Raw genomic sequence first — 12,481 nt, 5'->3', positions numbered from 1 at the left:
GGGACGAGATGAATTTTTCTTTGAAATTGTTTTTTACTGACAATTAAAATCAGGTATTTTGGTGCAATGGTGATAATCAAAATTTTATTTCATAAACATTGATGTTACTTAATACCCAAGGACAACTATAATGACATTACGTGGAAGACTGACAACGGTTAAATAAATAAGAACATGAAAAAAGAATTTGAACACAGTGCAGAGAGCATGCAACATGGAGGATGGGGAGCCAGAACCCGAAAGAAGCAGGAAGGAAAAACATAGGGATAAACTGTTGAAAACCTGAAAGTACAGGATTGTTCTGCAGCAGCTGATTGGCTGTGAATAGCTTTCTACAGCTTGATTGACAGCATACTCAGTATCTGGGATCTGTATAAGGGCGAAAGGAATGAGAGCTTAGAACAGCACAACAGTAACTCGACAAGTCATTCAGCCAAAGCCATAAAGGTAAGGTAAACACGTCACATTTTTGAGTTAGGAATAGAATTAATTCTCTTGTTTAGTGTCTCCTTTGTAACAATTGAAGTGAAAGATTAAGGATAGTCAGTAGTCATAACCATGTTGCCAGATTGGACTTGTATTTGTATTGCTGCTGTCTTGCAGAGTATCGAACATGAATGAAAAACATTGTCGAACGGATTTGCCAGAATAAGTGGCTGCAATAAGTCTCCTGATAGTAATTGTTCTGAGTTCAACACTTCATCTGATAAACGGTTGGCTCTGTGGTTTTAGTGTGCAGATAATTCCAGGAAAAAAACTGATTCGTGGAAAAGCAGGTTTTTGGTTTTGGAAAACAAACAGGAAAACTGTTTTCATCACAGCCAAACATTGTTGATGGTTATCATAGAAAAATGGACAGCATTGTGATATTCAGATCCAAACCCTATACCCCGATTTAATAAGAATATTTAGTTCTTACCTGATGACCACTGTTATGAACAGGTAGAATTATGGATTACGATCACCAAAACATCAACTAAATCTCAGAATGCCATTTATTCAACTATTGCAATTCAGTGGCCTCTGATTATGGGTTTAAGTCCATTGTAACACGGCTGATGTCCCGAACCACAAATGTTGTTTAAGAGCTCTTTCATCCCACATCAATTGATAACAATGTTGGTAAGTTATTTCCTTTTCGCTGCATATATGCTAATTGGAGATTGTTAAAGTCACCATCTCAGTGGCTCTGAGGTAAAAGTGCCATCTCTATCAAGAGGATGGTTGTTTTGATCCCTGGTCTGTGATAAGAGGTAGCTGAGATCAACCAGGTCAGTGGTAGAAACACCACTTCTTAGCAGCAGGATTAAGCATGATAAGGATCAATAATGTTTATACCATATTGTAAGTACAGGGCTTATAGTTGAGAACAAAAGGGCGGCACGGTGGCACAGTGGTTAGTGCTGCTGCCTCACAGCGCCAGGGACCCAAGTTCGATTCCCGGCTTGGGTCACTATCTGTGTGGAGTCTGCACATTCTCCCTGTGTCTGCGTGGGTTTCCTCCGGGTGCTCCGGTTTTCTCCCACAGTCCGAAAAATGTGCTGGTTAGGCGCATTGGCCATGCTACATTCTCCCTCAGTGTACCCGAACAGGCGTCGGAGTCTGGCGAGTAGAGGATTTTCACAGTAACTTCACTGCAGCGTTAATGTAAGCCTACTCGTGACACTAATTAATAAACTTAAAAACTTAAAGGCTTGTCTGTGATGCTCTCTATGGTTGAATATCCAAAAAAATACTCACTATCAAAACTCATGTGAGTAAGCACTAACTGGCCAAAGTGCAAGGGGGCAAATTATGCCTAAAGAAGCATGAGGCAGGAGGATGGGAGGGAGGGAGAAATATTTAAATCAAAAGATGCACCTGGAAAGCATTTATTGAAATATGTGCAGGTAGTGGCCCGAATCTTCTGAGGCGTGGCAATTGCCACTCCACTCCTCTTTTCTGTGCCACATCGGATCTCCGCATCACTGACCGGGACTTCCAACCCTGGCTTCTCCAGAAATGCATACCCGAAATGGAACTACTTCTTCATAATGCTGGATCATAGGCGGAAGACAAACCATGTCCTCTACTTACCACATCAGATGTCGTATTCTGGCAAGTACAGAGTTTCAAATGTCCCAAAGCTCCTTTGAAAAGTTATGGAGAGAAGGTAAGTAAGGGAGTAGGTGAGGGAGGTAAGGGGGTGAGGGAGTATGGTGCATAAGGTACATGGATAGGATGGGCAATGTATGTGGGTAAGGGAGTAAGGTGGGTAAGGTGATTGGATAAAGGGGTAGGGTGGCATCCAGGTAGGGTGGTGAGGTAAGTGAGTAAGGGGATAGATGGGTAAAGGGATAGGGCGGGTAAGATATGTGAATAAGGGTATGGGGCGGCAGCTGAGTAGGGTGGTGAGGTCAGATCAGTTTGGGTAGAGGTTGTTCAGGGTGGCGGGGAGGTGTTGGGTTGTGGGGGGCTGGTCAGGTTTGGTCAGGTGGGAGTTGGGGAGTCAGGTGGTGAGCTGGAGGTGTTAGCAAGTAGTCAGATGGTGAGGTTGGGTCAGGGCTTTGGGGCCGTTGGGGTTTGGGGGCTATAATGTCAGTTCAGGGTTGGGGTCAGGGCATCAGTGGGAGGTCAGGTGGTTGGGACTAGATGGGTTGGGTCGGGAGGGTATCAGAACACCAGTGAGGCAAGGGAATTGGGGGTAGGCCAAGAGGTGGAGTTTGGACAGGTCAGGACAGAGATAATCAGGGTGTTGGGACGTCGAGAGGGGAGAGTCGGTTGGTGAGGTCGGGTCAGATTGGGTTGGGGGATAGTCGAGGTTCATGGGGGTGTTCATGGGCTCAGGTGGTTACATGGGGGGGGGGGGGGGTCAGTTGTACAGTTATCCAGGAGTTAGACTTGGATTTTTCCTTCTCACATTTCCAGGTAACCCCTATCCAGGTAAGTAAGTTAGAACTGCCTGAAGAATCCAACTCGATCTCAGGGTTGGAGACTTTTTTGTAGGGTCCTGGGGAGCAGGAGAAATTGCCCATCAGAAGTTCAAACTTTGTGGGTAATTCCCACGTAGTTATTGCACTGAAACTTATCTGGGGTCACATAGTGCATCCTTCAGGGTATGTCCGCTCTCTGACTATCCAGAGATCAAAAGATCTGAGCCAATCTTATTATTCCCAATTAGTGGAATAATTTGCAAGTTCATTGATAGATTTACATTGAATCATTCCTATGTTAACTGTTTTTATAAAAGACATCGGGGGCAATTTTACCAAAAACATTCCAAATGCTGAACAAACGTGAGAATGGGAGAGACTCACAACAATTTTTGGGGTGAGCTCTCAGGTGCAATCGTATGGCACTTAGTACAAGAAACGAGGCAAAGTGTGATTCACGCCAGTAGGGGGAGTGCAGGAGTCTATTCTCACCGGTAAGCCAGCTGCTGACTGCTCGGGGTGCAGTTGCGCATGTACCTTGATCTCTGAAGGTTCTGTGTACAAGTGTGCACGGAACACTGAGATATTTGTCACTCCCCCTCCCCAACCCCCAGATATCACCCCTCCACCCCTCCCCCCCTCCCAGATATCACCACACCACGCCCCCCAGACATCGCCCCCACCCCAGATCACTGGCCTCCCTAGATGATTGCTGGCCTCGCTGGCCGATCGCCACCCCATAACCCCCCCCTGCCGGATGATCATGGCCCCGATATCCCCTCAGCTGACCACCACCCTGGCCAATCCCCAATTGCGGAGTGCGCAACCTCCCACCTCCCCTTAGGCCTCCACCCACTTCAGGCCCCACTCCCTCCCCTTGGGCCCACGTTGGCACTGCACAGTGCATGGTGGATAGTGCCAGGGTGTCTGGTGGGCAGTGCCAGGCTGGCAGCCAGAGACAAAAAAACTGTACCTGAGGATGTTTGATAGGTTGTTGTACAAAATGCAGATTAAATATGGACTTCTGAAATATATAGATGTTAGGTGGTTCTGAGCTGTATGCAAAGCCCTCGGTTTAGTCCCTGCCTTGTTCGGAGTTGTTGGCCATGGGGAAAGCAGCAATAGCATAAAAGCTAAAATAGGCGACCTTATTCCCAGGCTGGGCAGGGGAAACACAACAACCAATACTGCCATTGCTGACCAGCATCCTGTCATTCCAGCCAGAAAGTGACCTCTATGGACAATGGATGAGGCTGACATCAGATTGATTTGCACCATTCCTCTTCTTTATGAGCAGCAAGCATACACTCAAATTTAAAGAATAATCATTCAGGTGAGCTATTAGTGCCAATGACTGTGAATGCATCTCACATCATCATAGAATCCCTACAGTGCAGCAGGAGGTCATTCAGCTCCTCAAGTCTGCACTGACTTGAGCACAGAGTATCTTATCCAGGCCCACCCCCTGCTTAATCCCTGTAACTCCACACATTTATCCCACCAATCCCCCTAACCTTGGGACACTAAGGTGCAATTTGGCATGGGCAATCCAGCTAACCTGCACATCTTTGGACTGTGGGAGGAAACCGGAGCACCCAGAGGAAACCCACGCAGACACAGGGAGAACGTGCAAACTTCACACAGACTGTCGTCCAAGAATGATAAGTGAACCCAGGTCCCTGGCGCTGTGAGGCAGCAGTGCAAGCCACTGCGCCACTGTGTCTGAGTGATCTCTTGTAGATTGTATGTTTCCATTGTCATTGTGCTAGCTAGTGAGAATAGATGAACTCATCAATGTCTTCAGCGAAAATGTTGCAGTGTACGAATTCCCTGTTTTCGTGCCCCACTGAATTTCCTGGTAAACTCAACCAGAAGCACCCAACAAATAGGTTATCTATCTGAGTCACTGTGCTGTAATTGGAAAGCCAGTTGCAGTACATAATTAAAGAATCTTGAATGACTATACACCAGAGAGTGGTTCGGTAATGATATCTGACTGTGTAAGTGTGCAGTCTGCATTCATCCATTTTGATTAGGATCCTCTTGCAGCTCTTAGCACAGTATTGTGAAAACATTTTCCAGACTAGAAATAATTGTGGTCTTTGCATAAAAGGTTGAATATAATGTAGTGGGGTTTTTTTGTTGCGAAGGAACAATGCTTGTCTTGTACGGTTCCTGCATAATGCTGGTTTGCAAGTAAATTAATTTGCTAAAAAAAAACAAGTCACTTGCACACAGAACATTATCAGCTAATTGTGCCACTGTGCTATTAAAGAAGACGGGACATAGGATCAAATTTAAATATATATAACAGATGCCTAATACTGGGTCATTTTGGCACATTGTCTTGGATATGAGGGCAAGTATTATATCTGGCAGGGAAATGATTAAAATAAATAAATTTGACTTTGTGGTGCTGTGAATTGGAGTGGCAAAGCTGTTCAAGGGGACTGAGATGTCCCCACCTTTGCCAAAATTGCCATGGGCGAATCAATGCAGAGATTCTCACACTCAGTCTTTGTAAGTTCAGTGGAAGAAAGATGGAAATCACAGACTCCTACAGTGGAGAAAGAGGCCATTTGGCCCACCTAGTCTGCACTGACACTCTGACAGAGCATCTTACCCAAGCCCCAATAATTTACCCCACTAATCCCACCAACCTACATATCTTGGAACATTAAAGGGCAACTTTAGCATGGTCAATTTACCTAACCTGCGCATCTTTGTGGGAGGAAACCGGAGCACCCGGAGGAAACCCACGCAGACAAGGGGAGAATGTGCAAACTCCACACGGACAGGCACCCAAACTAGAATTGAACCCAGGTCACTGGCGCTGTTAGGCATCAATGCTTACCACTGTGCCACTGTGCAATCTTGGGTATCACCCAGGGGCATCCAAAAGCTCTTCCACAGATGTTACAGAAGATGAGCATGGTGCTGTCTCTGAAATCCATCCTTCTCTATCTCTGTAGTATTGCACTGAGGAGTCTAGCTGAGGCCTAGACAAGAAAGAAATAAACCTGATAGTCGACAAACGAACTCAGAACATTGCTGGCAGGACCCTAGAAGCGGCTGCACTGTCCACCCTTCTTGGCTACAGGTGAGGGAAGCCACTAAATGAAATGGGAAACTTGAAAAAAAAATAAAGGCACTTTACACCAAATGTGATATATATTTTGCTGCAATATAATCGTTATACATGAATTGGGGGTTTGCAATCTATGAACATGAAGCCATTGTCGATTGTCAGAAAAACCTACCTCGTTCACTAATGTCCTTTAGGGAAGGAAATCTGCCGTCCTTTTTTTTAAAGTTTATTTATTAGTCACAAGTAAGGCTGTGGTGGACCTCAGTTGTGCCTTTGTCCTATATGGACCACCGTTGTGTGTGTTTGTCATACCTGGACACATCCCCTTCCAGTTTGGTTCCTCCCCTCAGCACCTAGTATAAAGGTGGCTGTCTCCTCCCCCTTGTTCAGTCCAGGTCTGTTAATTGTTGGGATCTGCTCCTGATTCTGTTGTGAATAAAAGCCTACACTTATATTGGCATATCGGTAGTCTTTCGCCTTATTGATAGCGCATCAAAGGCTTACATTAACACTGCAATGAAGTTACTGTGAAATTCCCCTAGTCGCCACACTCCGACGCCTGTTCCGGTCAATGCACCTAATCAGCACGTCTTTGGACTGTGGGAGGAAACCGGAGCACCCAGAGGAAACCCATGCAGACACGGGGAGAACGTGCAAAACACCACACAGACAGTGACCCAAGCCGGGAATTGAACCTGGGTCCCTGGCGCTGTGAGGCAGCAGCGCTAACCACTGTGCCACCGTGCTGCCCCATTTTGTCCTTACCCGGTCTGGCCCATCAGAGCCACTGCAGTGCGGTTGACTCTCAACTGCTCTCTGAAATCGTCTAGCAAGCCACTCAGTTCAAAGGTGACGAGGGATGGGCAATAAATGTTGGTCAGTCAGCGACGTCCTTGTCCCACGAATGAAAAGTACACGAAAAGCGCCCGTTTCAGATCATTTAAAAAGCAAAAAAAAAGTTATAAATCCCAAAGAGTAGATATTACTGAAATTACCTATGTTTTAGAACATAGAACATAGAACATTACAGCGCAGTACAGGCCCTTCGGCCCTCGATGTTGGGCCGACCAGTGAAACCAATCTAAAGCCCATCTAACCTACGCTATTCCAATATCATCCATATGTTTATCCAATTATAACCAAAGTCAGGCATATGATGAAGTTTACATTTTAGTTTAGTGCTAAATTTAATAGTGACTCTAACCATCGATACCAATTACAAAACAAATGGAAATGTTTCGAGCTCCACACCTGGGAATTTGGAGATCTGGGAGTTACTGACCCCCATGCTCCAGTGCTCAGAGTTATAGTTCTTCTTTTAAATAAGTGTTGCCTGGTCATTAAGAACTGATTTTGTTACATTCGGTAGTCTTGCAGCAAGAATTGTATTGCACAAGTGCTTCAAGTACACTGGATTTCAAATTCTGCCTTATCACCTGCTGCTCACTAAAGAAGGGCCCACAACAGGACAAAATATCCCCAGCAACTCCAGGCTCACTAGTCCAAATGCAGGTCATTTCAACAGCTGTAACCTCATTCCAGAATTCAGATGGCACTTATGAAACGCTCAGCTTCTTCGCTCTGATGCCTCAGAGACTTAAAATCTTCTATTACATTCTAGCTTCTAACTTGCAAGGTGAAACCTTACCAAAAAAATGGCAGAGTGGTGTTTCCAGCAAGAAAACTGGTGTGTTTCTCTCGAGAGAAACCGGTCAGTTTTCTCTCCAGATCCTAAGACACTCTGACAGAAAAAAATCAAGGGGGCATTTTTCCCGCAGTCATACGGGGAGAAGGGGGGAGGGGCAAACATGCCGCAAAACCCAGCTCAGAGATCGGGAAGCCATCTTTAAAGGGCACTCTGATCAGAACCTGTGTACCAGAACCTCCCCACCAGCCCACCAGGGTCTCAGAAGCCCTCCCAGGATTGAGTCAGCATTTCTCTACCCGCTCCCCCAATCATTGGCCCCTTCTCCCTGCACCCCCCCCCCTCCTGTTTGTTGGCACCTTCCCACCTTCTAACCCCCCCACCCAACTCAGTCTGAGCCAGCACCCACCTCCACTGCGTCACCCTTCCCCATGGCTATCGCCAGCAACCCCTGCTCCTCTATCCACTGCCAGCTACAATCACATCTAAATGAATCATCCCCCCTCCCTCCCCCCCCCCCCCCCCCCCCCACCCCACACCCATGAGGGTCCTGCTGGGGCCTGCCCCCTTGGCACAGGTTAGCACTGCCAAGCAGCCTAACAGTGCCAAATTGTGCCAAGGGACAGCACCGGGGGACATTGCCACTGGCTGGCCATGTTCCTTTCCCCAGGGGGTTATACTCACCTTTACAACCTCAGGGAGACCCTTGTGACATGTTCATGTCCAGGTGAACGTGTTGTAAATAGCATTGGCAGACCGGCACCCACTGAATATCCAGTGAGGGCAAGTTACAGAGAGGGTACTTGCTAATGATATGCTAATGTATTAAAATGAGCTTTCTGTGGTCCTGTGGTGTGTTTCACGCCACTCCACCGATGAGAGGCTGGTAAGATTGGAACTTGGAAACTTGCCGTTGTGAATTGCGCTCCCCAGATTTTGAGCACACACCGCCATTCCCGCAGATGGAGAATGCGTGCTCAAAATTGCTCCTGCTGTTTACAAAAGACCATAACACCATAACATATAGGAGCAGAATTAGGCCATTCAGCCCATCGAGTCTGCTCCGCCATTCAATCATGGCTGATATAATACTCAGTCTCATTCTCCTGCCTTCTCCTAGTAACCCTTGATCCCATTATTGATCAAGAACCTATCTATCTCTGTCTTAAAGACACTCAATGACTTGGCCTCCACAGCTCTCTGTAGCAATGAGTTCCACAGATTCACCACCCTCTGGCTGAAGAAATTCCTCCTCATTTCAGTTTTAAAGGAGCGTCCCTTCAGTCTGAGGTTGTGCCCTCGAGTTCTAGTCTCTCTCACTAATGGAAACATCCTCTCCACGTCCACTGTATTTAGCCTTCTACGTATTCTGTAAGTTTCAATTAGATCCCCCCTCATCCCTCTAAACTCCATCGAGTATAGACCCAGACTTCTCAACTGCTCTTCAGATGACAAACCCTGACATGTAACAAAACACCCAAGCTCATCAGTTAGATTGTAGCTTGTAACTCTTCTCACCCTCACTCCTAATCCTCTCCTCAAACAAATGTTCATTATTCTAGATATGAGCCACTTGAACCTTTGAATTGCTATCCAGTTTGTACCTCCCCTCTTTGACCTGTACAGCCATTATTTTTGAAAGCTGGTGTTAGTGAATAACTCAAGCTAGAATGGTAGAAGAAGTTTCGCAACGTTTTTTCCCAGCTTCCCTTACCACTCAAGAACAAATAGAATGGCCTCAATTTCTCTCCAGTGGCAATGGGCATATCGCCGCTGCCCATAAAAGATTTTTCCTGACCCGACGTTACTGCACATTTCTTCCAGGATCTTCCGATCCCAGCCTACAGAGAAATGGGCAGCACAGTGTTCCCCATCTAACTCCAGTGAGTGGAGTAGTGTCAGGGGGGAAGAAAGGATATGTGCCTGCTTTACGGCAGTAGCTACCATATTCAGGTAAGTTTTTAAATGTCCAATGTTTAATGAATGAGAGTATGTGTTAGTGAATGGATGAGTGAGTGGGTGAGTGAGTGAATGGGTGAGTGGACGAATGGGTGAGTGGATGAATGGGTGAGTGGATGGCTAAGTGATAGGGTGAGTGGATGAATGGGTGAATGGATTAATGGGTGAGTGGATGAATGGGTGAGTGGATGACTGACTAATTGAGTGAGTAAATGAATAGGTGAGTGGATGAATTGGTGTGTGAGTGGATGAATAGTAGGTGAATGGGCGAGTGAGTGAATGAGTAGGTGGGTTAGGTGGGTGACATGGGTTTGGACATGGGGTCGTTGGGCAGTGAGGGCTACGGTTGAGTCAGGTTGGGTCGGGGGATAGTCAGGTAGTCAGTGGGGGTCGGCAGGGGGTTGATGGGGGGGAGGGAGGTTCAGTTGTGGAGTTAGCCAGCTGTTAGACCAAGTTTGAAATTGTCCAATGTTTCCAGGATAAGTACCCATGTAAGTTGTACACATGTAGACCAAGTCTCTGCCCTAAGCTCAGGAAACATTTGTGGAGAGAGCAGGGAATCAGCCCTTCAGAAGAGTATATTTATTTCAGTGATGATTTTGCCCTATCTCCCTGCAGGATTTATAGAGACAATTTTTCCTCTATTTCACATTTGGTTTGATTATTGTTTCATTCTGAGTCATGCTTGTTTCGTCTCAGTTTATTAATTCTGGTTACGTATTCATCCTTCAGGCCCAGTATTGTTCCAATAAAACCGTATCTTACATTGCCTCAACTGAAGTGTCATTGAACAAACCTTCCCGGTCAACCTGCTTGAAAAGCTTCCTCATTTCTTTCAAGTTAGCCCTTACAAATCTCCTCTTGGCAATTCCCACATGCAGCCACACTGCCTCTTTAAGGTAGTGTCACCTTCAAGTTTCCAGTAATTTGCAAAACATGTTTATTTTGCACTTGCTTTCAATTTTGTGAAAAAAGTCGTAGAAATTTGATTTACTTCAACAGACTGTAAAGACAACCAATACGAGGAACATGCTATGCCTAAACTTTTCATAATTATAGCTTTAAATCTCACTTCCAGGTAGCATTTCAAAACTGAAATCCAATATTGGATACCCTATCTTTTTTAAACAATCAAAATGTCAACTCTTTTCCAGACTAAATAATCTTTCCAACACACCTCTTACAGGCCAGCTTCACACATTTGATGCTCCTTGCTAGTACTTGATCTTTGAATCACATTGGAACTCAGGAATCAGTCCATTCCTTCCAGCATGGGACTGGTGGCCAACTCCATGAGGACACTTGCAGACCCAATCATGGTGCAGTATCTAATGGCCAATATCTCAACTTCCACTGCAGAAGCGATACGGTGGCACAGTGGTTAGCACTACTGCCTCACAGCACCAGGGACCTGGGTTCAATTCCGACCTCGGTTCACTGTCTGTGTGGAGTTTGCGCATTCTCCCCGTGTCTGCGTGCGTTTCCTCCGGGTGCTCCGGTTTCCTCTCACAGTCCAAAGATGTGCGGGTTAGGTTGATTGGACATGGTAAATTGCCCCTTAGTGTCGGGGGATTAGGAGGGTAAATATGTGGGATTACGGGGAAGGGACCTGGGTGGGATTGTTGTCAGTGCAGGCTTGATGGGCCAAATGGCCTCCTCCTGCACTGTTGATTCTATGATAAGAAGCAATGCCTGGTTGCTACATTAAAAGCTCAGACTGAGGTCATGCAATCACAGACAGCTACCATAATGGCTACTGATATCAGAGTTCAAAGGAGCTTGCAGAGCGTAACAGCAATGCAGCAAGCTGTTCACTGACACAGCTAGTACCAGAAGTGTGTGCTCATGAGTGCACTGCCGAAACTGTTTTGGAGGCAAAGCGGCACCCTTGGTGCTGTGCAACAGATCCAAATTTCACAGCCAATGCATTTTAATGATATTTTTCTACAGGGGATTCGATGACACAATATTTTCACGACCCAAATATAAAACCAAGATCCTATGACAGATTATTTGTGTTTACGTTGCCAGCAGGGAATGTCACCCACCTGTAGTGTTTAATTGAGATAGCATAGTTTTCAATTGACTCAAGGGCGAGGGGAGACCTTACCAGAATTTGGCAGAGTGTTGGTTCCGGCGAGGAAAACTGTGTGTTTCCGGGAAACGTGTTGGTTTTCTCTCTAGATCTTACCACACTGTCAAAAAAAAGCCCGGCTGCACTGAGATCAAAGTGCCATGTTTAAAGGGCGCCCCCACCCCTCCCCCCTTCCCCCAAACCAGGGTCTCAGGGTCTTCACCCTATCCTGATCAGACCCGGCTCCTTTCTTCCCCTCCTCTCCCCCCACCCCCCTACCCCCCGTCACTGATTGGAGTTGGCACTTCTCTCCCCCCACCCACACAGTCAGTGCCAGCAACCCCCCCTTTCCTCCCGAACATTGGACACGTTCCCCCACTGACCCCCCCTCCTCCCACCCACCCACCCACCCACCCACACAATCACTGCCGGCAGCAAAACCTACTCCCAAACGGCCATTACTGGCATCCCCAGCTCCCACACCTGCTGTCAGCCACCGCCACATACAAATGAATCCCCCATCCCATGAGCCTCTGTCTATGGTCTGCCCTGGCACTGTTCCCTGACACAGGCATTGTGCCAAACTGGCAGTGCCAACCTGTGCAGACCAATTGAAATCAAGGTTGTGCAAGAGGCTGGATTGAAAGAGCAGTTATCTCAGAGCATTATGGGGCTGGAGAAGGTTACAGAGCTAGGGAGGGGTGAAACCATGGAGGGATTTGAAAACAAGGGCACTAATTTTAAGACTGAGATGTTACTTAACAGAAACCAATGTAGGTCAGCGAGCACAGGTGTGATGGATG

The 12,481-nt window shown here is 46.6% G+C and overlaps 1 protein-coding gene across 1 annotated transcript in view; it reads left to right on the top strand.

Moving 5' to 3' along the window:
* The first annotated feature begins 378 nt into the window (after window positions 1-378).
* Window positions 379-12,481, top strand: part of LOC144505474 (RYamide receptor-like) — a 69,819-nt gene continuing 57,716 nt past the window's right edge. The window contains exon 1 of the mRNA XM_078231582.1: window positions 379-447. The gene's annotated coding sequence lies outside the window, so the exon portion shown is untranslated. The remainder of the gene's footprint in view (window positions 448-12,481) is intronic.

The sequence above is a fragment of the Mustelus asterias genome, chromosome 16 (assembly GCF_964213995.1).
Source record: "Mustelus asterias chromosome 16, sMusAst1.hap1.1, whole genome shotgun sequence".
NCBI classification, from domain to species: Eukaryota; Metazoa; Chordata; class Chondrichthyes; order Carcharhiniformes; family Triakidae; genus Mustelus; species Mustelus asterias.
The sequence above is the reverse complement of the archived record's forward strand: the minus strand, read 5'-3'. Positions and strand labels throughout refer to the sequence as shown.